Here is a 27,292-nt window from a genome sequence, read left to right on the forward strand (position 1 = left end):
AAATGGATGGCATTAGAGCAGATTATACTAAGTGAAGCTAGCCAATCCTTAAAAAACAAATGCCAAATGTCTTCTTTGATTTAAGGAGAGCAACTAAGAACTGAACAGGGGGAAAGAGCATGAGGAAAAGATTAACATTAAACTGAGATAAATGAAGGGAGGGAAAGGGAGAGGGAAGAGAAATTGCATGGAAATGGAAGGAAAACCACATCGTAATACGAAATCACATGTATGAGGTTGTGAGGGGAAAGGGGGAGGAGGGAGAGAACGGAACAACAACAGATGAGGTAGAGAGGGAAGATGGGAGGGGAGAGGAGGGGGGATAGTAGGGGATAGGAAAGACAGAAGAATACAACAGTCACTAATATGGCATTATGTAAACATTGGTTGGTAGTCTTTTGATGGCTTCTTCTATTTCCTCCCTTGATATTGATCTGTTTAGGTTGTTTATATCTTCCTGATTCAATCTGGGTAGTTCATATGTCTCAAGGAATTTATCTATGCCTTCACTATCAACTTTTTTATTAGAGTATAGGGTTTCAAAATAATTTCTAATTATCTTCTGTATTTCTGAATTGTCTGTTGTGATGTTGCCTTTTTCATCCCGTAAGCTAGTAATTTGGGTTCTCTCTCTTCTTCTCTTTGTTAGCGTGGCTAGTGGTCTATCAATCTTATTTATTTTTTCAACTTTTAGTTTTGTCAATTTTTTCGATTGTTTCTTTTGTTTCGATTTCATTGATTTCAGCTCTAATTTTAATTATTTCTTGCCTTCTACTGTATTTGCTGCTGATTTGTTCTTCTTTTTCTAAGGCTTCGAGGTGTAGTATGAGGTCATTTATTTGATGGCTTTTCCTTCTTTTAAGGAATGAACTTCATGAAATGAATTTTCCTCTTAGTACTGCTTTCATAGTGTCCCAAAGATTTCAATATGTTGTGTATGAGTTTTCATTTACCTCTAAGAATTTTTTAATTTCCTTTTTGATGTCTTCTGTAACCCTTTGTTCATTCAGTAGCATATTGTTTAATCTCCATGTGATGTAGGGTTTTTCCTTTCTCATTTTATTATTGATTTCCAATTTCATTCCATTATGATCAGATAAAATGCATGGTAGTATCTCAACTCCTATTTTGAGCAAAATTGCTCCTGTCTATAAGACAAGGGAGAGGGCAAAACTGAGTGTGGTTGAGGGCCTCCTCTGGAGTAGAAGGGAACTGTAGTGCTCAGGAAGGTGTTGAGAATGGGAAGGCAGAGGCTTAGGCCTGTCAATGGAGGTCTTACAGCCAAAGTGATGTTTCATGTGAAACCATTGGTACCCATCCTCAATGTGTTCTGTAGGGAGAACAAAACCCTTGATGGGGTAGGGGAAATTCAAGGGGACAAAGGGAAGGCAAGGGAAGGAGCTGAAGAGAGTGAGGCAGTCCTGGTGGTACTCAGAACAGGGCTCAACCTCTAGTAACAGCCCAGGAAACTGATATCCTATCCAAGTCCATGGTGAGAAGATGTTGCCAAATGTCATGGCAGCTTAAGTGTAGTACAGCAGTAACTTCTGGGATATCTTGTGGTCCCCAATCCATCCCATCCACACCTTTTTTTCCAGTCATAGGAAATGAACACAGAGACTAGGCAAATACTGTACCACTGAGCTACATCTCTAACCTATTTTTTATTTTATTTGGTGATAGAGTCTTGCAAAGTGGCCCAGACTGGCTTCTAATCTGCAGTCCTCCTGCCTCAGCCTCCCAAGTAGCTAGTATTTTAGTGGTGCACCACCACACCCAGTGCAGCTCCATTTTGATTCAATATTCTCACTTTTATGAGTATTATCAAAATGTGTTAGTTTGACTAAGCCTTGCAACAATCCCATGAGTTCATTACTATGGTCATGTGCTACATAACAATGCTGCAAGCAACTATGGAACAATAAGGGTTTCATAAAGATTAGAATGGACTTGAAAAATTTTTGGTCCAGGGATTCACTGCCAGTCATTGGTCATGTGAGAAGTGCCGCTAGGCCTCCTGCCTTGCTCCGAAGGCCTATCTCGTGGCAATTCTTAGAATGGAAGGCAGAAGTAAGTCAGAGAACAGGGGCAGGGCTGGCACAAGTTGGACTGAAGAAGCATCCGGGGTCAGGTCACTGAGAGCTGGTGGGCTGCCTGGGTACCCCTAAGGGATTTCTAAGGTTTCTGCTCCTTGATCCCAATGGAAGGGATTGGAAGGAAACTGCAAGAAGGTACTGACTCAACAGTCATCCCTTCTTAATCAATAGCAAATTCCATTTTAAGAAATATGAGGGTAGTCAGCTGTGGTGGCACACACCTGAAATCCCAGCAGCTTGGGAGGCTGAGGCAAGAAGTTTGAGTTCAAAGCCAACCTCGGCAAAAGTGAGGTGCTAAGCAACTCAATGAGACCCTGTCTCTAAATAAAATACAAGATAAGGCTGCGGATGTGGCTCAGTGGTCGAGTGACCCTGAGCTCAATCCCTGGTAAACTCCTCCCCAATTTTTTTTTAAATAAATAAAAAGGGCGGGAGATGTAGATCAGGGGTCATGGGCCCTTGCAGTTCAATACCAGCACCAAAAATTAAAAATAAATAAATAAATGGAACATAAGGACAGCTGGCTGTTGTTGTGATCAGCTCTGGTTCCTTCTGTTAGTGTTAGACCAGGGAAAGACTGGGGAATTACACAGCCACCTGAGTGTCAGGATATGGGATGGAGCATGTGAAATATCTTGAGAAATATCTCCCAGGCCAGAAGTGGGCCAAGCCTCATCCCTTAACCCCACAGGGCTCCTTTCTAGTTCCTGAGCAAAAAGGAGTAGGAAGTGTCAGGTCTCATTGGGTACCAAATCCTTCTAAACCCTCTGTCAGGTAAGGATTACTTTACTGCTGAAAAAAGCGAGACTTTGAAATGTTTGGTTACTTGTCCAGAGTTGTACCACTGGAAAAATGGCAGGACCAGGACTTCGGCTCAAGTCAGTCTGATGACCTCACCTGTGCTCTTCCCCCCAGTCCACACTGCCTGCCCTCGAGGTGTTTCAAGGCTACACAGGAACATCTGCATGTAACTCAGTGAGAGGGTGAGGCTGGCCATGCAGCCACTAGAAAGAATGGATTCAAGTCCTGGTGAAATGCAGCAGAGCCTTTCTGGACAGGGTATCCCAGAACAGCTAAGAGCCTTGAAAGCTGGGTAGGACTTGGACTTACAGAGAGGGACAGAGAGGACACGGCAGGCCAAGGGAACCTGGTAGGCAGAAGCCTGGAGATGAGTGCAGATGCATCAGGCCCACATATTTGTTGTTGTGTCTGCTCACCAAACACCATTGTGGCCCTTGCTCCATGACAGGCACTCTGCCAAGGGATTTACATAAAGCAACTAATTTAATCCTCACAACAACTCTCTGGAGCTGGAAATCCATCTCTGATGAGTCCAGTTTGGCTGAGACATGAGATTTATAAGCAGAACAATAGAGTTAAAGATGCAAAAGTAGATTGAAGCTTTATGTAGATGACCCTGGATGGCACAGAAGTTTGGGACTCATTAAGCAGGCACAGGAAGCCATTGGGGGTCTTTAAGCAAGGAAGCAAGAGGATCAAAAGTTTTCCCTTGGAAGATTCATCTGGATCTGACCTGCCCCAGCTGAGCCACCAGCATGGGTGCAGTAGGAGGGAACTTGACCCCAGGAAGGCACGGAGTAGGTGGAGAGTTGACATTGGTGGGTTAGCAGCATATTTAGGAGACACAATCAACACAGTGAGGGAGGTGTTCAAGGGGAGGAGATATTGTACCAACCCAATGGGCCTGGGTAACCCAGAATAGTTAGAAATACACTGTATGACCTTGGGCATGTCCCCAGTCCTCTGTGAGTCTCAATCTCCCCACCTGCACCATCAGAAGACTGAGTATGTTTATCCCCAATGGCTCCATCACATCTGCTATCCTGTGCCTGTGACTCTCTTGCCCTTGGGCAATAGCTTCACAGTCAAGTTTGCTTTGGCTTAACTTTCAGTCAGTAAACTGCTCTGCAGATCAGATCCTATTCTGTCAGCTGAGATTGGTAAGAACAATCCATGTTCTATGGGGTTCTAGTGAGAACTCGATGAGATAAGGCACATGATTAAGTCCAGCAGTTGCTTGATTATAGGGTGGATTCTGTTATCGTGAATTCTGCCTCCTCTAGTTGGTTGGTGGAAATACAAGATATGATAACCAGGCTCCAAAGTGCTCAGATTCTAGAACCACCAGGAGCCTACAGCATGGCTTTCCAGTCTCAAGTTCCAGCTGCCAAGCACAGTACTTCACAGTGTACAAAACTCTTTTCCACCCCAACAAGTCTAAAGTCTAGGAGGTTGCAATGATTATCTCCATTTTACAAATGAGGTCTGGCTGGGCTGTCAGGGAGCATCTTCCCACAGACTTGCTCCCCACTAAGTCATGCGACATCAGGACAAGCATTTTCAGAGCACCAGAGCTTTGAGGGTCCTTTTATGGTACAGCTGGGGAAACTGAAGCCTGAGATGATATCCTCTTGGCCATTCCCTATTCCAGTAGGCATACTAGAACATGGACAAGAGCAGGTGCCATCTGGAGCCTAGGCCTGGCTTTCTTTTGTCACTGGGCTGGGTGCCATGCAGCTTGCCCAGGGCCATGATTCAGGCCCAAATTGGGGTGTTTGGTTCCTTTATTTATGTCTCCTCTTGTAACTCCAGCTTAACACTCTCTAGATGGCCATTTCTGCCAGCTCCCTGCCCACGCTGATATTCAGACAGGAAAGCAATCACGTTGCAACCCAATTGATTGAAGACTAATTGCTGATTGGAAACACATTGACTGGGCCCTGTTGTAGGCCCTCTGGCCCAGGTGAAGGCCTGGCCCTAACGAGACTCTGGCCCCCAGTGGCTTGCTCACTCACTGTGGCAGCAGAATTGGACCTGGACTTAGGTTAATGAGCTGACAGCTGACTATTAGAATCACATGGATGGGGGGAGGCTGGCAACTGGACCAGATAGAAGCTGTCACATGCAGCAGCCATTAGCTCTGAAGTTGCAGTGCTTCCAATAAGAGCTCCCTGGACACCCTGTCTGCCCAATCCTTTCCCAGACAGTAGAGAAAAGTTCAGCTTCCATCTCAGCCCCCCTTCCAAGAAGCCTAGTGGCCCCTGACCCAGGACACTCCCAATCACTCATTCAACCTGCAAATAAATGGCTTCTTTGGGCCAGGTCCTGGGCTATAGAAATGAATGAGCATAGCTGTGTTTATTGAGTATTTACTACAAGACGGTGCTCCTCTGAGTGCTTCATATGGACTTTTCTGTCTCACAAAAGTCTGCTGGGAGGCTGAAGTTCTCCTTATCCACATTTCACACAAAGAAACCGAGGCCTAGTTGGGCAAAGGGACTTAGTTAAGTGTACACACCTGCCACATGGCAGTGCCAGGTTTCAAAGTCAAGCAGTAAGAGACCAAAGTCTGTGCTCATAACTGCTGCCATCTACTTCCCCTCAGCCCTGCCTGTCCGCTTGGGGAGACCACTGAGGAAGGTGTTGCAGTAGCAGGCATCTGGGGAAAGGGCCAGGGTGGGGCAGAGCCCAGGAGCTCTGGGAGCACCAGGGAGGGCAACAAAGCCAAATGTGGGAGAAGGAGAGAAGTCAGAACCCAAGCAGTGAGCCGAACAGTGCAGGCCAGTGCAGGCAGGGGACTATGGAAGGATGACATCCAGCTGGCTGAGAGTATTTGGGGGGTGAGTACCAGGGATTGAACTCAGGGGCACTCGACCACAGAGCCACATCCCAACCCTATTTTGTATTTTATTTAGAGACAGAGTCTCACTGAGTAGCTTAGTGCCTCACCATTGCTGAAGCTGGCTTTGAACTCGTGATCCTCTGCCTCAGCCTCAGCCTCAGCCTCCTGAGCTGCTGGTATGACAGGTGCAAGCCAATGTGCCTGCCCTGAACTCTTCATTTATGGGCAATGAAACTGTGTGAGTTCCTGGCTTATGTCCTTTGCCTCTAGGGTAGAGGGAGACAGGCCTGGAGAGGTGAGCAGGTGGATTATTGAATAGAGTGACTCATAGGAAAAGCCTATGTGGTATGGACATCTTCCTAGACCTCCAGAGTTTCTCTTGGGATCACTTTGTTTCAGGGATCACCAGCCCAGATGCCCGTTAAGGGATGGAGCCAGGTGTGGTGGCCCATGCCTGTCATCCCAGCAGCTCAGGAGGCTGAGGCAGGAGGATGGTGACTTCAATGCCAGCCTCAGCAAAAGCAAGATGCTAAGCTCCTCAGTTAGAACCTGTCTCTAAATAAAATGTCAGGTGCAGATACATCCTTGAGTTAAGCTTTTTCAACAAAAAATCCTTTCACTTATATCCTAATGGATATAGCCCCCCTGTATAATATGTCTCTAGAACAATGTAAGTATTTTGCTGCTAATCACTTTGGGCAAGGTAAGATAGATGCAACATTAAAAGCATATTTGTATATTCAAAACAGATTCATCATAATACTTAGCCTTGAGTCATCTCTAAAATAAAGTATAATACTTATGTGCATTATAACACATATATTACATATGTATAGTTGCCTCTATATAGTCTTTTATAGAAATGGTATTCATGAGAGGTAACAGAAAGAAAAAAAGCTGACAGTAGTAGCAGTGTTAACATTCTGCCTTAGACAAACTCTTAGGTCTCATAGCATAAGGTCAGTTTGCTACATGAAAGGAAAAACTGAAGTTACCCTGAAGTATTTTTCCTTTTTCTTTTTTTTGTAAGGGGGTATGTAGCAGAACACAAAAATATCCAGAGTAAGACAACAGACTAATATTATAAAGTCATGTTTCATTCTGACTGGTGATATTTCTCCTAATTTTGTCAGTGTCTAGTAGAAAAGGAACCTTTTCCTTTCATCTTTCAATTTACTATTTTAGTTGCCACCTCAAGCTGGATTTCAGATATGTTTCTTTAAGGAATGAAAAGTTATTTTTTGAAGAACTTTTTAAAAAAATTTTGTTGCAGATGAACACAATACCTTTGTTTTATTTACTTATGTAGGGCAGAGGATCAAATTCAGTGCCCCACATATTCGAGACAAGCACTCTACCACTGACCCACAACCCTAGCTCTGAAAAGGTATTTTGAATCTATAATATTAAAGAGAGAAAAAGAAGAAACCATCATAAAAAAAATCATTTTCAAATAAATAAAACACATCTCTTTTTCACTGCAGTCTAGAATAATTCCAAAAACCTTAAGGCTTCATTGCCTTAGAGGAAATGTAATTTTTACATTTATGCAAAGCCAACAAAGCAATTGAAAAATAGAGGAAAATTATGTTTCCAAATATGCAGTTTGTATGAAGTCATTTTTAAGCCATTTTAAAAAATGCTCCTAGATAATGAGATATTTGATTAGACTATATATGCTAGGCGATATGTTGTTGACTAACTTTGTTTCTTACTAATTTTACATTTGCGAAGTCAGCAAAGGGAGTTATTTTGATGGTAATCTCCATTTTACTCCACTTTATTTTTGTCATGTTTTTGAAATGAAAAACAACTGAAGAGATCTGTTTCAGATATTGATTGTAAAACTGCCTTAAATATTCACCAGTTGGCTAAAATGAACATAATGATACAATATTAGTAGAAACATCATAATAAAACTTCTTTATTGCATAGAAAATTATTCATGTGAAAAAAATCAGCAGGTGGATGTTTTCAAAATCAGCAAATTAAACTAAACTGTGTCCCTGCATTAAATGGACATGGCCTCTTGGGTCAGTTGACCCTGTTCTAATAAAACAATCCAGAGAAAGGTTGAACATCTCATTTATGTGCATAGAAAAAGCACAGGAAAAAATGTTGTAGATAATTTTTTTCCTTATTAACCTCTTAGCTTGAGAAATCCCAACTGCTTTTCCTAATGGTAAAAATGTTGTTAAATAATATTTTACTCTACATTACATTGTATTATGGAGAGTTGTTTTTTCTTTAACCTAATTTTGAGGTTTCAGTTTTAGATGAGTAATAAATTCATACACACACAACAAACATTCTAATTCATCTACAAGCTCCAGATTAGATGAGAAACTATCTAAGGGTTTCTGATTTAAAAAAAAAAATCATTTTAGAACTAAACAATGCTTTTTACTTGTAAGTTAGCTTCAGACATCCATGCATGTGGAGCATGCTTTGTTAAATAAAATGTTAAACCTGAAACTTCAACAAATTATAAAAACAATTAGGTGGGAAAGACCTTTAAGCAAACAGAACACTTCATGTCTCATTCATCCAAGCATTGAACTATAAAAGGAACCCTGCTGCTTTTACAAACAAACAACTCCTTACATTTTCACACCTCTTGTTTTGTCAGCAAATATTTTTTGAATAGAACATTTCTAGTGGGTTGCTTATTTTTTTCCCATTCACTTCAGAAACACACACACACACAAACACAAACTTTGGAGATAATTTGTTTTTGCGAAGATAGATTTTGTTTTTGCGAACAGCTTCCTATTTAAAAACAATCATATATAAAATCATCTACAGAGTGTGTAGGTTAAATAAAGAGTTTTCATTTTTTTGCATGATTTATTAGATTTTGATCAGATATAATGAGTATATAATTTGGTTCATATATGATCACAGTCCTTTATGATCTGTTACCTGTAAGAAGTAAAAATATTTTTAAGTAGCTTTATTGATTTTGTCTAAATGTGTTTTTTCTTCTTAGAACACACTAGATTGTGTGGAGGAGAAAGCACTGGGTCAGGTGAAAAAGGAATGAAGCAACTGAGAAGTGCAAAAGCACTGTATTTTGAAGGTATGCAGAATGCCTGTCTCCCAGGAGACATCTGGAGTCAAATGAGTTTTGTGTGATTTGAAGCTTACATTGCAGGTTTGGCAAAAACCTTTTTTCTTACAAGATGGAGGAGCAACCTCAGTATCTCTGATGCATTTGTTATACCTCCAAACTCCTCCAAACCCTTCTGCTCATCTTACAAAAATTTCTGGGGGCAAAGCTGCATATGGGTAGAAGCACAACTAAATAGGGTGAGAGGTATCTGACAGGTGTGAATGAACACTTGCAGCCAACAGGAAAAAATGAGAGGAGGGGGAAGGAAGGATGAGAGGAGGAGGCATAATTAGTGGGAAAGAAAGGTTTGAGAATGAACAGGAGATGAGCATTTCCATGTTTGTTTAGATCCCTGTGGGAGTGAATAGTATGGTGGTAATGTCTGTTTGGAGAGGCTAAGTGTTCACTGTCAAGACTTCACTTAGTACCTGGGACATATTTTACCTCTTGGGATCAACTTGCTCCACCAGGAAGCCAGTTGATTCATTATAGTTTAATGTGGGCTTATTAATGCTTTCCCTCAAGTGTAAGCAATTTCAATAAATCTATAAATGAACATTATTTCATGATTAAGAAAGTGTGCAAATGAACATTATTCCATGACTAAGAAAGTGTGCAATGCTTAGAAAATGAAAAAAAGCAACTACTGCAATTACTTAAGCCAATGAATTTCACATATCACTCTCTAAATCAGATTGTCAGGGAGCTGGAGCTCTTCCGTTACCCTTTGCTCACCTTTGGAAGTATGATTAGTTTTTTTATTCAGATTGCTTTTTTGAATGTTAAAATAAAAAAGAATTTCTAAACAATATTCTACTAGTATAAAGCGACAAACTGGTGAACAGAAAACAGAAGTACTTTTGAAACAGATGCCATTTAAAAGCATAAGTAGTTGAGAGCAAATGACTGGTTTATATCCTTTCTAAGATTATCTTTTAGGCCATAAACTGTCGACTTTCATCCATGTTCTATTTTATTAAATAAAAATTAATGCCTTTAGATGATCATTATTTGCACCCAAATTTAGAAATAATTTTATTTCAATTAATGATAGAGAGAGCATGCAATGTAGACATCTAATGTAATCATAAAAGTAGAATTTATCATTTTGCTTGTGAGTTCACTTACCAAAAATAAAATATTAGTCTTCTGATTCAGTTATATCTGACACCTTAAGTTTCTTACCTCGGACAGTGAGGGTAGCGGAGGCTTCCACTTTTCCCACGTGATTCTCAGCAATACACATATAGGTACCTTCATCTGTACTCAAGGCCTTCTTAATTCTCAGAGTGTAATCATCTTTGATGTCATACCTGTGTGAAATAGGGGCTGACCTTATTAAATAGCATTGGTTTATAGAAAACAACAATAAGTATTCATCTTCATCTTTTTTCTTTTTATGCTATATTGTACCTAAAGCCAAACACACACACACATTATTTAGTCATAAAAGTACAATTATTCACATTATGGTTTTACTAAAAAGATCATTAATTTCACACCTGATCTCTTGCTGCTTATCAGTCATTTATGTTTTAATGTTTATGACTTATGTATAAATATGTACAATACATATGTATATACAACATTTATACTTGTGTATAACTCTTGCTACTTTAAAACTCTCAAAGGCACCTTTCTTTGGTAGTTCTTCACTAGAAAGGAAAATTGTACAAATTTCAGTTTCTTGGTCAATTATATTTTATTATTTTGTAAGTAACATTGTATTCAATTATCTAATCTATTTTTTAGGTATGCATGACACTGACTTGTTGGTAAATTGAAAAAAAATCAGTATTACTTTTAAAAATGAAGAGGGTTCATAATTTCTTTTAAGTTAACCACAGGAACTGTTAAAATATTAAGAGTTGAAATGGTTTTTATAAATGTATATCCTCAGCTCAATGATATGCATTCATTGTCTGACTTCCATTTTTAAAATCTGTACACTAACAGATTGGTTCAAAAATTTTAAAATTTGAACATGAATTTGTGTGAGGCAAGTTGCATAAAACATACACTTCTTAGATTCCAAAAAATTTAAATTGCATAAACAATGTAACAAAGCCATTAGCTTTCTACTCTTTTCATATCTGATCTTTCCTCATGATTTTCACTATTTTTTTCAACTCATAATTTTGCAGTAGCTTCTGCTAAGTCACATTGTCTCTCTTTCTCATGTATTCCACAATTGGATTCATGTTTCCAAAATATTATTTTAATTGATTCTGTCTGCTAGAAACTAGCTGTGATATTTTATTGTTTTTAGGAAAAAAGCAAAATATTTTAGGCTAGCATTTAAAACTACCATAATTGGATATATTGAACTTCTACCTTTAGCTAAGAGAACAACAGTTTAACTTTATTAGAGGTTAAAATAAATACTAATAATACCTCTATTTTATTGACTTTGGCATGACAAAATGCAACATCTACGTACCATTTATGCCAAATAAACCTAACTACTCATGCTGCTCTGTTCTTTATTTATGGTGTTTAATTTTCTCTGCATATATTTCCTTACAGTTTTGCTTATTTACTATGTCACAAGTCGTTAGAAAAGACTCATGCGTGGTCTTATTTAAAGTGTTCTATAGGAATACCAGGAAATTAGAAGCAGTCATTCTTTGAAACTCATTGATATATGAATGATTCTACATGTACATACTGTTATTGTTGTACATTATGATCAAGGCAGAGACCTTGTCTGTTTCACTCAGTATGATGTCCATACTCCCAAACATTGCATTGATATTTAACATCCAATAGCATGACCAAGGGATTAAGACCACAGACTAAGTAGTAAAATGCCAGATTTTAATCATGGACTTGGCCTTTTTCTATGTTTGTCATAGTGTACAAAATACTTAAATCTCTGGGTCACAATATCCTCATTAACTAAATTGCACTAATATCTGTCTCAATGAGTAAGGGCTTTAAATGGTGTATGAAATATAAAGTACTTCAAATTGGAACAGTGAATTCACACTTTATGTCAGGTGGTTAGTATACCTATCCAGAGATCAAGAAATACCAACTGAAAACATAGTAAAGACCTTCCTTGCTTCCTGCTAATTTAACGTCCAGCTAGCTGGTAATTTGCCATACTTTCCTATTAGGGCTTTTGTATGTTCCATGTTTATATTTCAGGACAAATACTAACCTCAGATACATAAAAGAGACATAATACAGAGAAGCCTTTTCTGATTAATATTGTCAATAAAAATATAACAACAATGATTTTGATGATGGCTTCAGAAAATTTGTTGGTGATAAAATGTCCAGGAAAAACAATCCTCCTACAATTATACAATGTTCTGCATGACATGTTCCAATATTTAACAATGCATAAAAACAATGTATTTTGCAGGCATTTCCAATTCACATAAAAACAAAAATACCTGTTTTTCTGACTATAGTTTTGCTATTGGTTGTTAGTATGTTTTTCAGGAAGTCTCTTTGCTGTTCTATAGCTGAATTTTCTCAAAAAGTTTTAAAAGAGAGGGGGTCAATGTGATGATCTGTAAGGTATTTTCTAGATCAAAAGGCATGTGGAACCACAATTCTAAGTTAATACAAGATACTTGCACATTATCTTCTTGAGAAAAACAATTGTATTATTGCCTCACAGTATAAAAAGATACAATTGTACACATTGTTCAGAGTACGCTCAAAGCAATCTTCTGAACCTGGAGTCCTCATTTCATTGATGAGGAAATTGATAGTTCAGTTAAATGACTTGTCCAATGTCCTTTAGTTACTAGAGAGAAAAGCCAGAATTCCAACCCTGACTCTGAGCATTCCATTATTCCCATTCCATGTGTACCTGTTCCCTGTGAATTTTTAATTTTTTTATTTCTTTTCACTTCTCTAGAAAAGCATAAAATATTTACTATGTTACCATGTGAGGTTTTGATACATGTATACATTTAAAGCAGGTTAAATACATCTAGCTCTCTGAAGTATGCACTACATAAATATTTCCTAAAGTCATCATTTAATTTATAAATGCAGACAGAAGACATGTTAAGACATAGGATAGGAAAGGCAGCAGAATACAACAGACACTAGTATGGCAATATGTAAATCAATGGTTGTGCAACTGATGTGACTCTGCAATCTGTATATGGGGTAAAAATGGGAGTTCATATCCCACAAGAATCAAAGTGTGAAATATAATATATCAAGAACTATGTAATGTTTTGAACAACCTACAATAAAAATTAATTTAAAAAAAGACATAACTAAAAGTATAATATCACATTCAAAAAATATTTAGTTATAGTTTTTGACAAAATTTTATTTCATATGAGAGAAATTCACTACACAGGTGCAGCATGAAAGATAAATACAACTTGGAATCTCTTGGCTTAATAAGAAAAAGGCTACCTTCAAAATATAGAAAATACATTGAAACCTAAAATAACTCTGTAATCTGACTTTCTGAGATATCACCCCCCCCCCTCTTTTTTTTCTGGTACCAGGGACTCTTAACCACTGAGTCACATTCCAAACTCCCCCACCACCACCATTTTTTAAATTTTGAGACAGAATCTTGCCAAGTTGCTTACAGCCTTGCTAAATTGCAGAAAGTGCTCCTCAAATTTGCAATCCCCCTGCCTTAGGTTTCTGAGTTGCTGGGATTTAACCTGTGTTCTACCATGCCAGGCTGAGATTTTTAAACATTGTTTTAAGGAGGATGAAAACAAGAATAAGAATGCAAACACTAAATTTGCTATTTTAAAGTTAGTTTTTATTTCTTTATGAAATGTATTATGATCAGAGACACAAGTTACTGTGCATTCTCTGCTACAATAACAATTCTCCTTGAGAAATATTAAAAATAAAATACTGCTTGGGATGAATACAGCATATTAATCTTAGCTAATAAAAAATCTATATTTCAAAGATATTGTGATTTTACAGGCAAATATTCTAATATTGTAGAACAGGTTTTCAGACACAGATTGTAAAGGAGGAGGAGGAGGAGGAGGAGAGGGAGAAGGAAGAGGAGGAGGAGATATGGTAGTATGAAGATATTTGTTATAAAATTTACAGATGAAGAGAACATATGCACCCACGTATGGAAAACATTCCTGAAAGAAAGATTTTGGAGTTGAAAGAAGTTTGGGAGTAATTATTTATTTGTTTGTTTATGGTACTACATTAAACCAGTGGTACTTTATCCCCAGCCCTTTTTATTTCTCTTTCTTTTTTTCTTTTTTCTTTTCTTTCTTTTTTTTTTTTTTTGAGATAGGATCTCACTAAGTTGCCCAGGCTGGCCTCAGTCTTCTGAGTCTCTGAGATTCTGAGATTCTAGGCATGTGCCATTATGCCTGGTTTGTGTTATGATTTTGAATGATCTTCCACATCATAATGCCTGGTGTAGTTCACAGGAATTAATAGATGCTCATTCACAATTATCTCATTTCAATTTCCCCATGATGATCATAAGAATTTGAGAAGGTTATAATGAAGAATTAAATATTTTACTTAAGCAATAAACAAATCACATAGCCTACACTCAAGACATTGCATCAGAAGTTGGAGTACCTGCCTTCATAGACTGTAGAGCCTAGTGAAAAGATCTTCAGTCATAAGGATGGTGTCTGCCTTCACAGGTCTAGGCCAGATGATAATTACCAATTAGTGCACATTTCCCCAGCTACAAGGTCTGGTGTGCACATATGTCCTGTCTTTCCCCAATTACAAATAACTGTTACAATACACTAGTCCTGTTACACAGGATTGTTGCAATTTAAAGCAGAAGATAGAAACAAACTTTGAAAACTCTCCAACTTTGGGAGGTTCAGAATCTTTTGCCATATGTAAACATGTACATAGCATAATTTGATCAATGTTAGTCTCTAGTAGCTTCCTTTAAATTACCTTTTCTCACCGGATCTTTGTAGGAGAAAACATTGCAACCATAATCAGCATTATGAATTTATATTGATATATTTTGATATATTTATATATTTTGAGTATGTATAAAGTGATTAACTCTTCAAAGAGACATTAAATTTTACCTTCTGTAACCATCCATCAACATTTTAATCCTATCTTCAACATGCCATCAATCAACCAGTGTTCCAGCTTATTTGTATGCTGAATGGCCTATTCCATCTTTGAACATTTGGAAATATTACATAATCTTCTGTACATGATAATAGGAAACATTTCTTTCAAAAGTTTCTACTATTTATATTACACTTGTGCCAAAAGAAGAGTACACCCTCATTTGCAAGACCACCTTTTAAAATTTAGGTTCCTTGTGAATTATCTTAACTGTAGATCAAGTATTCCTAACAATGACCCATATGCTATAAGAGCAATTATGTAATCTGAGCATTTTTTGGTGAATTAAGAGCATCAACACAAATTCATTAACTGACAAATCTACATCTGCGATGTCAATACTCTGCAACTTCTCATTTGTCACTTAGAATAAAACCTATTTATTTATGGTCTTTAAGGCTTTAAACAGGTTCTTGTCCACCTCTTCAACTTCATTTTTAAAACCTGTTTATAACCACATGGCTCTTTTTTTCCTTGTTCGACACCCAGTCAGCTACCACTGTGTCTTTCTATTACTGCTGTAAATTCATGGAATGTTTTTCCCTGTACATTTTCATTGCTCAATCATTTTTATCACCAGGATAACCCAAACATCATTTCATCAGAGATGTCTTTCCTTCTTAAACAATGTAAAGTACTATCTGTCCACCACACCTATTATTTTAAAAATGACTTTGATTTCTTTTTATTCTGTTTTATAATTTACAAAAACACAAATTTATTTTCAGAGTGTGTTTTGGCCAAGTAAAATTTTGATACCATTTAAAAATCTGACATTTTCACATGCAAATTTGAATTTTTAGATCCAGGTGTTTCTTACTATAAAGTGAAAGATAATTCTGCTTTCTCAGTTTTACACAACTTTAGTATAATTGTACAACCTATGACTGGCAACACTACTGTTGCTGCTTTTCACACACTTGAACCACTGTGCCAGTCTCTAGTCTCAACCCTGATAATACCCACAAAAAACCCAGTAGACTCAAACACATCACAGTGCCATCATGAGCCCTGACAGTCTCACAGCTGTGATCATATAGTGCTTATCTGCAAACGCTTAAGGAATATGAGGACTGGTTTTAAAGAAATATGTCTTAATTTCAAAACTTACAAAGAAAATATGTGGCTAATTAACTAATTTCACATTTAGGCATCAAGGCAAAACATGACAAAGTTTCTTTCCCAAGCCCACACATGGAGGTAGTTATATTTAGATGAAAAATCTCACACGAGTATCTACTACTCTTCTCCTCTTTCTCTAATGGGTTGGGTTATCCCTGAGAAAAAAAAGCTGCTACCTAAAATTACATATTTGACAAGTAATCAGCCCTCAAATATTTTCTCAGGTCCAAGTCAAATAAATGTAGGTTTATTTCCCTTATTTCACTCTGGGTAAATTGGTACGTGCTTAATTGTAATCTCATTTGTGCTTTACATCATTACTTTGGGTAATTGGAAAGATATTCATTATTGCCCTGAAAGAAAATATTGACAGAGTGATATGAAAAGTTATAGGTAATAATTCCCCTTCTATTTAGAGAGATCTTTACAGTAACCAACAACATGATTCCATAATAACAAATAACTTTACAAAAGAAGTTGTCTTAGACTGTTGTCTGAAGTTAGAAAGGGATTGGAATATATATATTCCAAAGGGATTATATATATATATATATATATATATATATATATATATATATATATATATATATATATATATATATTGCTCTGTGTGTGTGAATTGGATAAGTGTGTCCATATGTACTGGTAATTTTGTGTTCAGGGTTTCTGAAGCTCCAGAAACTCTTTACCAACATTTCTCTCAATATTATTCTAAAATAAATGGTAACCCTAGGAGGTTGATAAATATTTTTGCTAATCTGTACATGTCTTAACATGAGTATTAATCTGATTTATTTATTTAACATTATTTATTTATTTAACACAAGTATTAATCAGAGGCACTTAAATCTTGCTCTCAATTGCTTTTGGCTGCCTTTAAACAGTCCAGAATAGATTTGAAGTAATAAAAGCAGACTCTGGTTTAATAAAGCTACATTAAGGCATGGTTTAAACTTGTATGTGATCAACATGTAGGAGGTTATGCTGACTTTAATTAAAAACAAGAAAAAAAGAAACAGATGAAAAAAACACTTCTGATGAGGCAATTCTCCTAGAAATGGGGTAATTTTCATTGTGAAATGTGCCAGTCCTGGACTTATATAAATGCAGTCATTGTTGCCAGCTTTGATTAATGACAGTTGTACAATCATGTGTTGACAGTCTACACCATAGAGATACCTTATTTTTTCTGATATGAAACACTGCTTAAAAATGCAACCCAATCAGATTTGGCCCCTGGACAACACGTGCTATCATCACTGTACCGTGAATTGGGATTGATTGGTAACCAGCTGTGACAAAGTGGGGAAAGAAGCTCTGTTTTTATGTGGGTTTTTATTTCCCAAGTTTTTAAAAAAAAGAACAGAAAGAAAAGGAAATCAAATTGTGTCAAAATCATTATTATCTGTTCAGCTAAATAATAAACAAAACAAAGTAAATCTATTTTAATACTTAAAACAACAGTTTGTATGCAAGTTTCTGTTTTGTGTGTGATCTTATATTTGATGAATAAATCTAAAAGTGCCTCAAAAGAGAAATATTAGTATTCATTGTTTCAAGAAACAAAGTGCTTCATTATAAAATCATTTCCAACTTTAAATAATTTTAATAAAAGAAACTCTTTTTATTTCTTTTTCATAAAGGGTGTAATAATTTCTATAAATATAAATTTGCTATGAAAATATCAAGAATGACCCCAAAATGGGCAAAATTTTATAACATAAACACATTTTATTCATTACTTATACTTTGAAATTCCCAAGCTATGTTAATCCTGGAGGGTACAAACTTCTCATGACTTTCTTGCTTTTATAAATATAATTCAGATAATTACGTACTCCCAAGCTTTTCACAATGGGAGCAGAATTTAGTAAGGAGAGAAAAAAAAAAGAAGGAATACAAACTAAACTTTCTATTACTAACAGGACTTTTGCCATACTAAGTGCAAACCTGTGCACCTAATCACCTTGTTTGAATTACATGAGGACTCTATAAAATCTCCTAGATGGTAATTCTCTTTTCAAAAGCACCTTTGTTTTCCATGGAAGGAAATTTATTTTCTCAACCTTTTTAGTTTTTGAAAGCACCTACTACTTCTTATTATAAGATTCCTGGCTCAAATTCCTGAGCAAATGTTTTGCATTAGCACTTAAAAATTTTATTATGCATCTGCTTTATTAAACATTAAGTTGGCCAATAGTAAAATGTATGAATTGAATAAGGAAACATTTAATGTCTATGCAAGTAAATGTTTCTTTACATTTGGGGAGATCCAAAGGTTTGTTTTCAATTTTCAAAGTACTTCTACTGAATCCAAACAACAAAAGATCATCCTAGACCTTTCATACTCTTTCAGGAAACAAAAGTCTAATAATAGGTCTCGCATAATTCCACAATTTTAAGGATAATTTCATTATAGAGCTTCATATAAAAATGTTGCAAAGTCTATTGCTTTTCTTTCAACACAAGGATTGTTTGATATAGATAGATAGATAGATAGATAGATAGATAGAGATATACCTTTATCTATATATCTCACTTATTCAGCTTACGGAATTATTCATTGATTATTAAAACACACTAATGAGCAAAATTCCACTGTGCCATGTTACGGATCTTTAGATACAGTCATTTAGAGCTCGGTAACAGTGTTTTTCAATTGTTAAAAAGGACCATTTTAATAACTTAAATTTTTAATCATGGCTTCATTTATAAAATACAAATATTCAAATATTCCTGAAGAAAGTTAAATATTGTGTCACTTTTACTCTTAAAAGCACCAAATAGAAAAAGTTACTTAATTTTCCTAAAACAATCAGTTCAAGATTTTTTTTACAAAAACCTTCAGAGACAACATTTTAATCTGTTATTAAATTTGTGTAAGTACTTATAGCTACCTAAATCCTATATGATATTTTTCTAATCTTCAATATTTAAAGTGTACCCTAAAGACAAGTTCTTAAAACACATCTGAGGCATGAGATTTCAAAATGAACAAAATAGCCCTTTCGTATACTGGCCAAAACCTGAGTAGTTTTCTGTACTTCATAGAAAACCCTGGTTCCATTTTCTCTTTCTATCTACAGTTACAGTGAAGGCTAATGTCTACAGTTTGGGTGAGCAAATATTTACCTATTCATTCAGGAATCAGGTCTCAGAAAATTTCTAGGTAAGACATCTAAGAGAAGTATAAGGATATATATCTTCAATTTTAAAAAAAATGATAATTGCCTTCATATTCATTGGGAGGAAAATGAAGACTAGACTTGCAGGGAATTGTAAGAGGCAAGGTCATCCCTAAGTGAACTTGCTTTTCTCTTCTGGAAACTATACAGAAAGCCCAAGGAATTAAAAATATCATAGCATTCTTTCCCATCTGAATTAGCCAAACAATACTTTCATCTCTTGTGACTTTCTATAATGCTACCTTTGTCTACTTTATTGTCCAGGGGACTCCCTCCCTATCAGACTAGTCCAAAGGTGTGAAACCCCTGAACAGTAATACTGCTTCATTCACAGTTTCTGAAATTTCAGTTATGGTCAGCCTCAATCTGAAAATATTAATGCTTCTCTTGAACCTTTTGAAATAGAGGAAGAGACACATTACAGAGGAAGAGGGTGAGTCGTATTAGTACTTTCCCTTTAGCACAGCTCAAAGAAACAAGGCATTTTGCATTGAAAAAGCTAAATGAAAACAAATTTTAAAAGACATTTAAAAATATCCAAAATAGGATAAAATAGTTGACTTAACAAAGTATAGATTTCTGCTAACAAATACTTAGGCCAAAAGGACCAGGCCTTGAACCACTGTCAGCCATGCTGGGTCCTGACCACCTGAGCACTGGAGCCTCCCTCTGGAGCTTGAACAGTTGAACAAATTCACAACTGGGCCACTGCACCCTGCTAACCCTAAACCCAAATTTCTTAGAATTTTAAACAGTGCAGGCTGTAGCTATCTTCTGAGTAACCCCATCTTCTAATCTTATAGCAGACACGGAGGGCTCCTCCAGAGATACGTTTTCTTGGCAAATTTGTGGCAAATTGTAAAGATCACATCCTGTTGCTCTTTGTTACTATATAGGTTCCCATTTACTTTCACCTTATTCACTTATTTCTCACATCCTATGCAATGTGATTCATCTCATCTAATTTAACCTCTTACAAAATTTTTATGAATACCTCCACAAATAAACTACCTGTTTTCTGATTGCCAAAAAAACAAAACAAAACTCTTCTTTATCCTCTGATGTTCTCAGATATTTATCCCTTATTCCTTAAAGAAAATTTCACTTTTCCCTAATTTGACTTCTAGCCTAAGGGTGGAAGACAAAGAAAGAGAAGAGACCTCTCACTTACAGACCACCACAGAATATTAACTCAATAAAAAACTCATTTTCTTAAAAATCAATAAAATAACAAAGTAAAACAAAACACAGTCTGATTCCATTTAATCTCAGATCATTCAATTTACAAATGGAATCTAGAGTTTCTTCCTCCTTAACATAATTATGGGATAATTAATAGTCCCTACTTCACAAGGCTGTTACAAATATGGTGAAAAATGCAAATATATCACACTTAAGAAGAGCAGTTTGGAACAAATAAAGTCAGGAAGCAGGTTCCATTTTCATCCCAGTTAGGAATAATTATCTTATTGGCTTAATTTCTTTAAAGATAATTTGGTTTTACAATAAGACTAGAAATTGCAATATCAGATTGCAAAAAGTGACTGTGTCTCACAGTTCAGCTAGAAATTAACTGTAAGTCCTATTAGAAAAGGACTTTAGGGATTAAGTCTACAGGAATCCACAGAGCTCAAAGCCTGGACCAGAAGTTTTTCCATAGACACACCCCATACACTTCCTGTGGTGGGAATGAAAGTGTGCAATCAAGGACTACAAGTTTGGGGTAAACTGGGTTTTGGAATGTGCAGGTGGCCTTTCTGCATTTGTTGGACAAATTCCCAAAGCCTCCTTCATTAGTGTTCAAACTCAGCATTTGCTGAGCTATGTGAGGGTTCCATATTATCAGAGGGAGGTTTAGACTAGGCTATACTCTAGAAGATTGAAAAGGCTCTCTCCTCTTCTGCCAACAGAAACTTCTGTATGAAATGTGATTATGGTACAATTTAGAAATTTATCCCAGTTTCCTAGGGGCACTTCTGATCATTAAATGTGACACAGATCTCATGGGTTGGTAGATCTACTTGAAAATGAAGGTTTAAAAACTTATCTAATTGAGGTATTCTTAACTGGTTTCAACAATTCAGCAACTATTTAATGAGCAAGACATACAAAGAAAAATCACCTGCCTTATATATTTTAGAAAATATGCAAAAGTGAACATTCTTATTAGGTCATTAGTGAACCAAAAGGCCTGCTTTTTCTGTTAAATGATGAATTTTTTGTGTATAATCTGATCATTATATTATCCATCTCACTTTTGTACAGCCTTCATATTAGAAGCAATAAGGAAATACTACTATCTTGAAAAATGCATTCCTTGGAAATATATTTTATTATTTTATCCTAACATTAAAAATAAAAACACAAGATGTAAGATGACAGTTAAGCAATGCCCTGATCCTCAGGGTTTCTTAACCCTGGCACATTTGGGGACAGATTTTCCTTGCTGTGGGGGTTGTTCTGTGCATCCTATGTTTAGTACCAGTTTTGTTCCTACCCACTAGACGCAAGGAACCAATCAAAATTGTCTCCAGATGTTGTCAAATGTCTCTTGGGGAATAATAAAAGCAAAATTTCCCTCAGTAGATAAACCACTCTATGTAAATGCCTAACTAATGAATACCATGTTTCAGACATAGTGCTAAATATTTAGTATGAAGATAAATATACAAAGGGTGTTAAGAGGGTAGAAAAATAGACAATTGAAATAATGATGAGCTCAGCACTGTTTTTTCTTAATAATATGGGAATACAAACCAATAGATTAAAAAAGCAGCAACCTTTTAATAAAACATGGAATGAAGGGCTTTCCAGAACCCAAATGGGAAATGAGCACAAGCTTTAAACAGAGAGATAGACGAGAGGTTTTAAGTTTTCCCTTACATGTGTCTGTACACCTTGAGCAGGTCATCTCGTCTCTAATTCAGTTTCTTCTGCTGCAAAAAGAGAGGATTCAAGCCTGACAGGCACATGCCTGTAATCCTAGAAATTCAGGAGACTGCAAGTTTAAGGACATCCTCAGCAATTTAGCCAGACCCTCATCAGCTTAGCAAGACCCTGTCTCAAAATAAAAAAATAAAAAATGTTAGGAATGTAGCTCAGTGATTAAGCACTCCTGGTATCAATCTCTGGTAACAAAAATAAAAAATAAAAAAAATGTGGGAATTGATTCATACGTCAAGACTGCTGGAAAGATAAATTATAAACTATATATCCACCTAGCACAAAACCTGTGTCCTTAAAAATTATAGCTTTGTTATTAATTTTAAGAATACACATTCCATTAGATGTAAATTGATAAATATACTCCCTAGGAAAGTGGGCTTGAATATGTGGTGTTTGTATTCAAATCTTCACCACTTAAAATTGTCCCCCAGTGTGTCTGTCTGTAAAATTCAGATGGTAATAACTCCTACTCCATGAGGCAAAGATGGAGATCAAATGAGTTAACTGCATGTAAGCATTCATAAACATTAGCTTTCACTCTCATAGTTGATAAATTTTAAGATTACATTTTTTACATTTTAACATTTCTAGAATTAGAAATCAACTTACCACAGACTGCATGTCATTGTTGATTTGGTTATTTTTTAACCTCTTTAACTGAGAGAAAAAAAAGTATTTTTGGATCTCAATCAATTGTACCTTTCAGTTTATAAACTACCACTATATGATTAAAATTGATTAGACTAAGCAATATATCTGACTGCTCTATTTACTAAGCATAATACCTTTCACTCAGGCACCCAAATTATTAACTTCAGTTTTTTTAACTTCTCTTTCCCATGAGCCCTAATTTCCAATTGAAATTTTCCCCCCTTTGGATTTTGTGTGCGTGAATATCCAAGTTTGTGTACTCACAGAAAACACCTCAAGGCAGTGTCACTACTTTTCCAACAATTTCCTACCAGGATGCCTATATACCAATTTTCTCAGCTCCAAACTACCCTACAAAGATGTAGAAAACAGTTTTCTAATCATACAGACAGATGCATTCCACCTCAACATGCTTTGATGATCCCCCATTTAATATGTTTGTCCTAAGTGCTTCCCTTGAATTTGGGGGTTTCAAAATAGAACCTCTTTTTTCCTTTTTGGCCTTATGTGCTGCTTCTTTGTACTTCAGGCAAAGTGAGCCACAAGCTGTTGGCCCATACTTTCCAAAGCTTTTTCATCTTTCTTTTGTCTTCAGAAATAGTCTTTGGCACTTCACTTACAACAATCTACTCTCTCTTTCAGACCCACCTCTGGAGTTACACAGGAATAAAGTATCTTTGTTTTAGTTGAAACTCCTCAGAATCTTGCATGCCATAGTTTTATATGGTTTATCTTATGTTGTAATACCTCACATGCCCTACCACTATCCTTGAGAACTGACTCATCTCTTATTTGTTGAAATATCAACATATTTCTAACCTTTGATGAATGTGTTTCTTACTTCTCAATTGATTCTTGAAATATAATACATTATGAAACTACATTGGATATTTTTTATTATTCTTTTGAGAAAATTGACATTTTGTCATAAATTATGCTCATAAAAAGACAAAAACAATTTCCTTTTCTTTTTAAAATCTCTCAAATAAATAAAGATAGCAATCCTGATTTACATTTTTGTTTTTGTTATCTGTGGTATAAATATTTGGACAAAGCGCTATAAAATGTAGATTAATGAATTTAATATGCATTCCTGGTTGGAATGTTTATGGTTGCCATCAAACATATTTTTTTTATAAGTGCTGTTTGTCATATGAATTTCAGTGACAGAAAATACCCAACTGGGTATTTTAAATGTACTCCAAATGTCTACATTTAGAAATGTATAGCATTTAATGAGTTTAATGATGTTACATTATTTTTTGTAATTATAACATTATATAGAAAAGAAAAATTAGCAAAATTTCCACAGTGAGATCTTGTGTCATGGTGCTGACACATAGATCTATATAAGGAATCATTTTCTCAGAAGGTTTTGCCATATTTTAACTTTTTGGCAAATGTACACTGTACCCCAGTGCCAAGGTCTCATCTCCTAATATGATTTTTTTTAAACAAAGCTCCAATGAGTTAATACTATGTAACAAACTAAAACAGATTTACCCAATAATTGGCTTGCTGCAGTGAGTAGTAGTGACTTTGAAAGTATTTCTCCTCCTATCTTTGATAATTATATCTCCTTAATAGCAAAGATATATCAACACATTAATTATATTATTGTAATACTGGGTCTTATTTCTTTGCTTTTTTCACCTTTTAATTTATGTCAGTAGACTTGAATAACTGGATGAAATAGTCAACTTTTGCTTAGAAACTATTATGTGAAATTAATATATATGCATATATACATATGTATGCATATAAACACACACACACACACATATATATATATATATATATATATATAAATTGTAGAACTCTGTCCTGCTTTCCAATTTATAAAAAATTATGGAATTGTTTGAATCAAACATTACCAAGAAATTATTAAAAGTTAAACTCTTAGCAAATGAAAAAAAAAAAGAATTTAACTCATCTTTTAATCTTTACTGCCTACTGCCTAACATATTGTTCAAGGCACCTTTGAATTTACTAAGAAAATAGTCTTTTGATAATGTTTAATTAAAACAATTTCATAATGGAGCTGGAGAATATCACACTAAGCAAAATAAGCAAATTCCAAAAACCAAAGGCTAAATGTTTTCTCTGACATGAGAATGCTAATTTACAATACACAGTAAGGGGTGGGGCGGGAGGTGGCAAAATAAAGTTTGGATTAGGCAGAGGGGAGTAGTGAGAGGGGAGGGGGAATGGGGTAAGACGGATAGTAGAATGAATCAGGCATTATTACTCTATGTACATGACTAGTGGTGTGATTCTACATCATGTAAAACCAGAAGGATGGGAAGTTATACTCCATTTATTTATGATGTGTCAAAGTGCATCCTACTGTCATGTATAACTAATTAGAACAAATTTTTAAAAATGGTTAAAAAATGATGAATTAAACTGTCAATTCATGAATTCATGACTCTAGATTTATATACTCTACTAGTACTATTTAATTCCTTCAGCAATTATTTCTTTGGCTTTCGATCATTTCTGGTGACAGTTTTTTTTTTTTCCTAAAATAGAAAAGATAAGATGATAAGAAATATTAAGTACAAATACATTGTGAGGAAAAGATGTAGAATTAGTCTAAATTTTGTTTCAATACAAAAAGTATAATTTAAAAGGAAAAGAGTTAAATTTCCTTATGTATTTGATATAATGATTTTATCTCTTATTGATGGTAAGCCAGTGGCATGATATATAAAATATTTAATATGTGTAATATTTATTACACAGATGTATTAAGTGACTGAATGATTAAAGACGTACTTCTAGCTAAGAATGTAGTAGACTGTTTTCCTAATCTTCAATACCAAATATATATGGGAAAAAGATATTTCCTCCCAACACCTCTAGGCAGGCTCAAGGGTGTTGGCTTAAAAACAAGACATCTCAGGTCACTTATTAGGTGAGTGAATGACATGCTTTTTATGTGTTGGCTTCTAATTGGCAATATGGATATTATAACCATACCATTGTTCTAAGGATTAGAGTGTGCAAAATGCTTACAGTAGTTCTGTTATTGATAAGTACTATGTATATCACTTGTGAATATTATATTTATGGAGGAAATGCAATCAAAATAAGTTTTTAAATCTATGCTGCAATTTTTCTGTAGAAGCCTAGGTAATAAGGTTAAATATGACTCTGAATGTTCAGAAAACTTAAATTCACATAAGAAGTTGGCAAGATATATGGAAAATATAAAAACATAGTTATCACTGGAAATTAGTATATGTATAATTTTATTTTTCTTCTTTAAGCTTATCTATATGAATTTTTTTTCAAAATATAATATTTTATTTTTTTTTATTGGTTGTTCAAAACCCTACAAAGCTCTTGTGTAATCTATATGAATTTTTTGGTTCTGTTTTCTTTTTCTACTATTGAAGGGGAAAAATTAAGGATTACCATGCTTCGGCAATTGTTTGTAGTTGTTTCCATGTAATCACACCATTTACAAATTTTTAGATCTACAGAAGTCATCCAATCCAAATTAGGTATTTTGCAGATGTGGACTCTGATACTCTGACATGTTATGTGAATTGTTTAAATCAACATTTGGAATTATGACAGAGCTAGAATAAAGTACTGATCTCCTAAATTCCAATTTGTATGTTAGCCCCACATTGTAATTCAACATAGCAAGCATGACAATGATAACAAATACCAGGAAGAAAGGTATTTGAAAAGCCCTGGGGTTGAAAGCCATTTAAATGATTTTAACCACTGAGTGTCTTATGAACACAAGCATTTGTGTTAATTAATTCAACAATGTTAACCTTTTCACATTTTGCTCATAGTGAAGATAGAAACATAGGGACAAGGGAGAGTGTCTATAGCAATAAAAATCCATCCACCTGTGTGATAATGTTGACAATACTGGCAGGCCTCAGACTCTTCCTACAGTTTGGGCCAAGTCAAAATGTTACCTACTCACCACCTCATTCTTACTGACTGCTCTAATGTGCCAGACTTTAATGGAAGAAGCACACCTACTGTGGCTTCCATGTTGGACAATACCCACATGCCAATGACAGGTGGTACTCAGATCCTTTTGCTCTGCAAACTGACACCTGGTGTTGGCTCTGCCCTCATGCAACATAAGAACTGCCAGTTAATGGACAACAGAGCATCTCTGACTTCAAGGCCCTTTGTATTCCATGTGTGTTCCAGCTTGTTAGTTGACCACTAGCCAAAGTCCAAATTGGATGCCAGTTCCAGCATTGTTCCCAAGCTGAGATTCTCAACAGATGGGCCAATGTCATAGGACCAGGCAATGTGCACTCCCACCCTAGGTGGCAATTAGTTTTGTGCTGACAGCAACTATTAGCATCTATTTAATGAAAATACAAAAAAAAAAAAAAACATTCTGGCATCCATCTGAGAGTTTCTAATTAATTCTGTTTGTAAACAAAATCTATATCTTCAGTTTCCAGAAGGTAATTTA

The 27,292-nt window shown here is 35.6% G+C and overlaps 1 pseudogene; it reads right to left on the reverse strand.

Annotated features, from left to right (window-relative positions):
• Nucleotides 1–27,292, reverse strand: part of LOC143410776 (roundabout homolog 2-like) — a 140,145-nt pseudogene that overhangs the window by 21,053 nt on the left and 91,800 nt on the right.

This window comes from Callospermophilus lateralis, chromosome 11 (genome assembly GCF_048772815.1).
Source record: "Callospermophilus lateralis isolate mCalLat2 chromosome 11, mCalLat2.hap1, whole genome shotgun sequence".
Lineage (NCBI taxonomy): Eukaryota > Metazoa > Chordata > Mammalia > Rodentia > Sciuridae > Callospermophilus > Callospermophilus lateralis.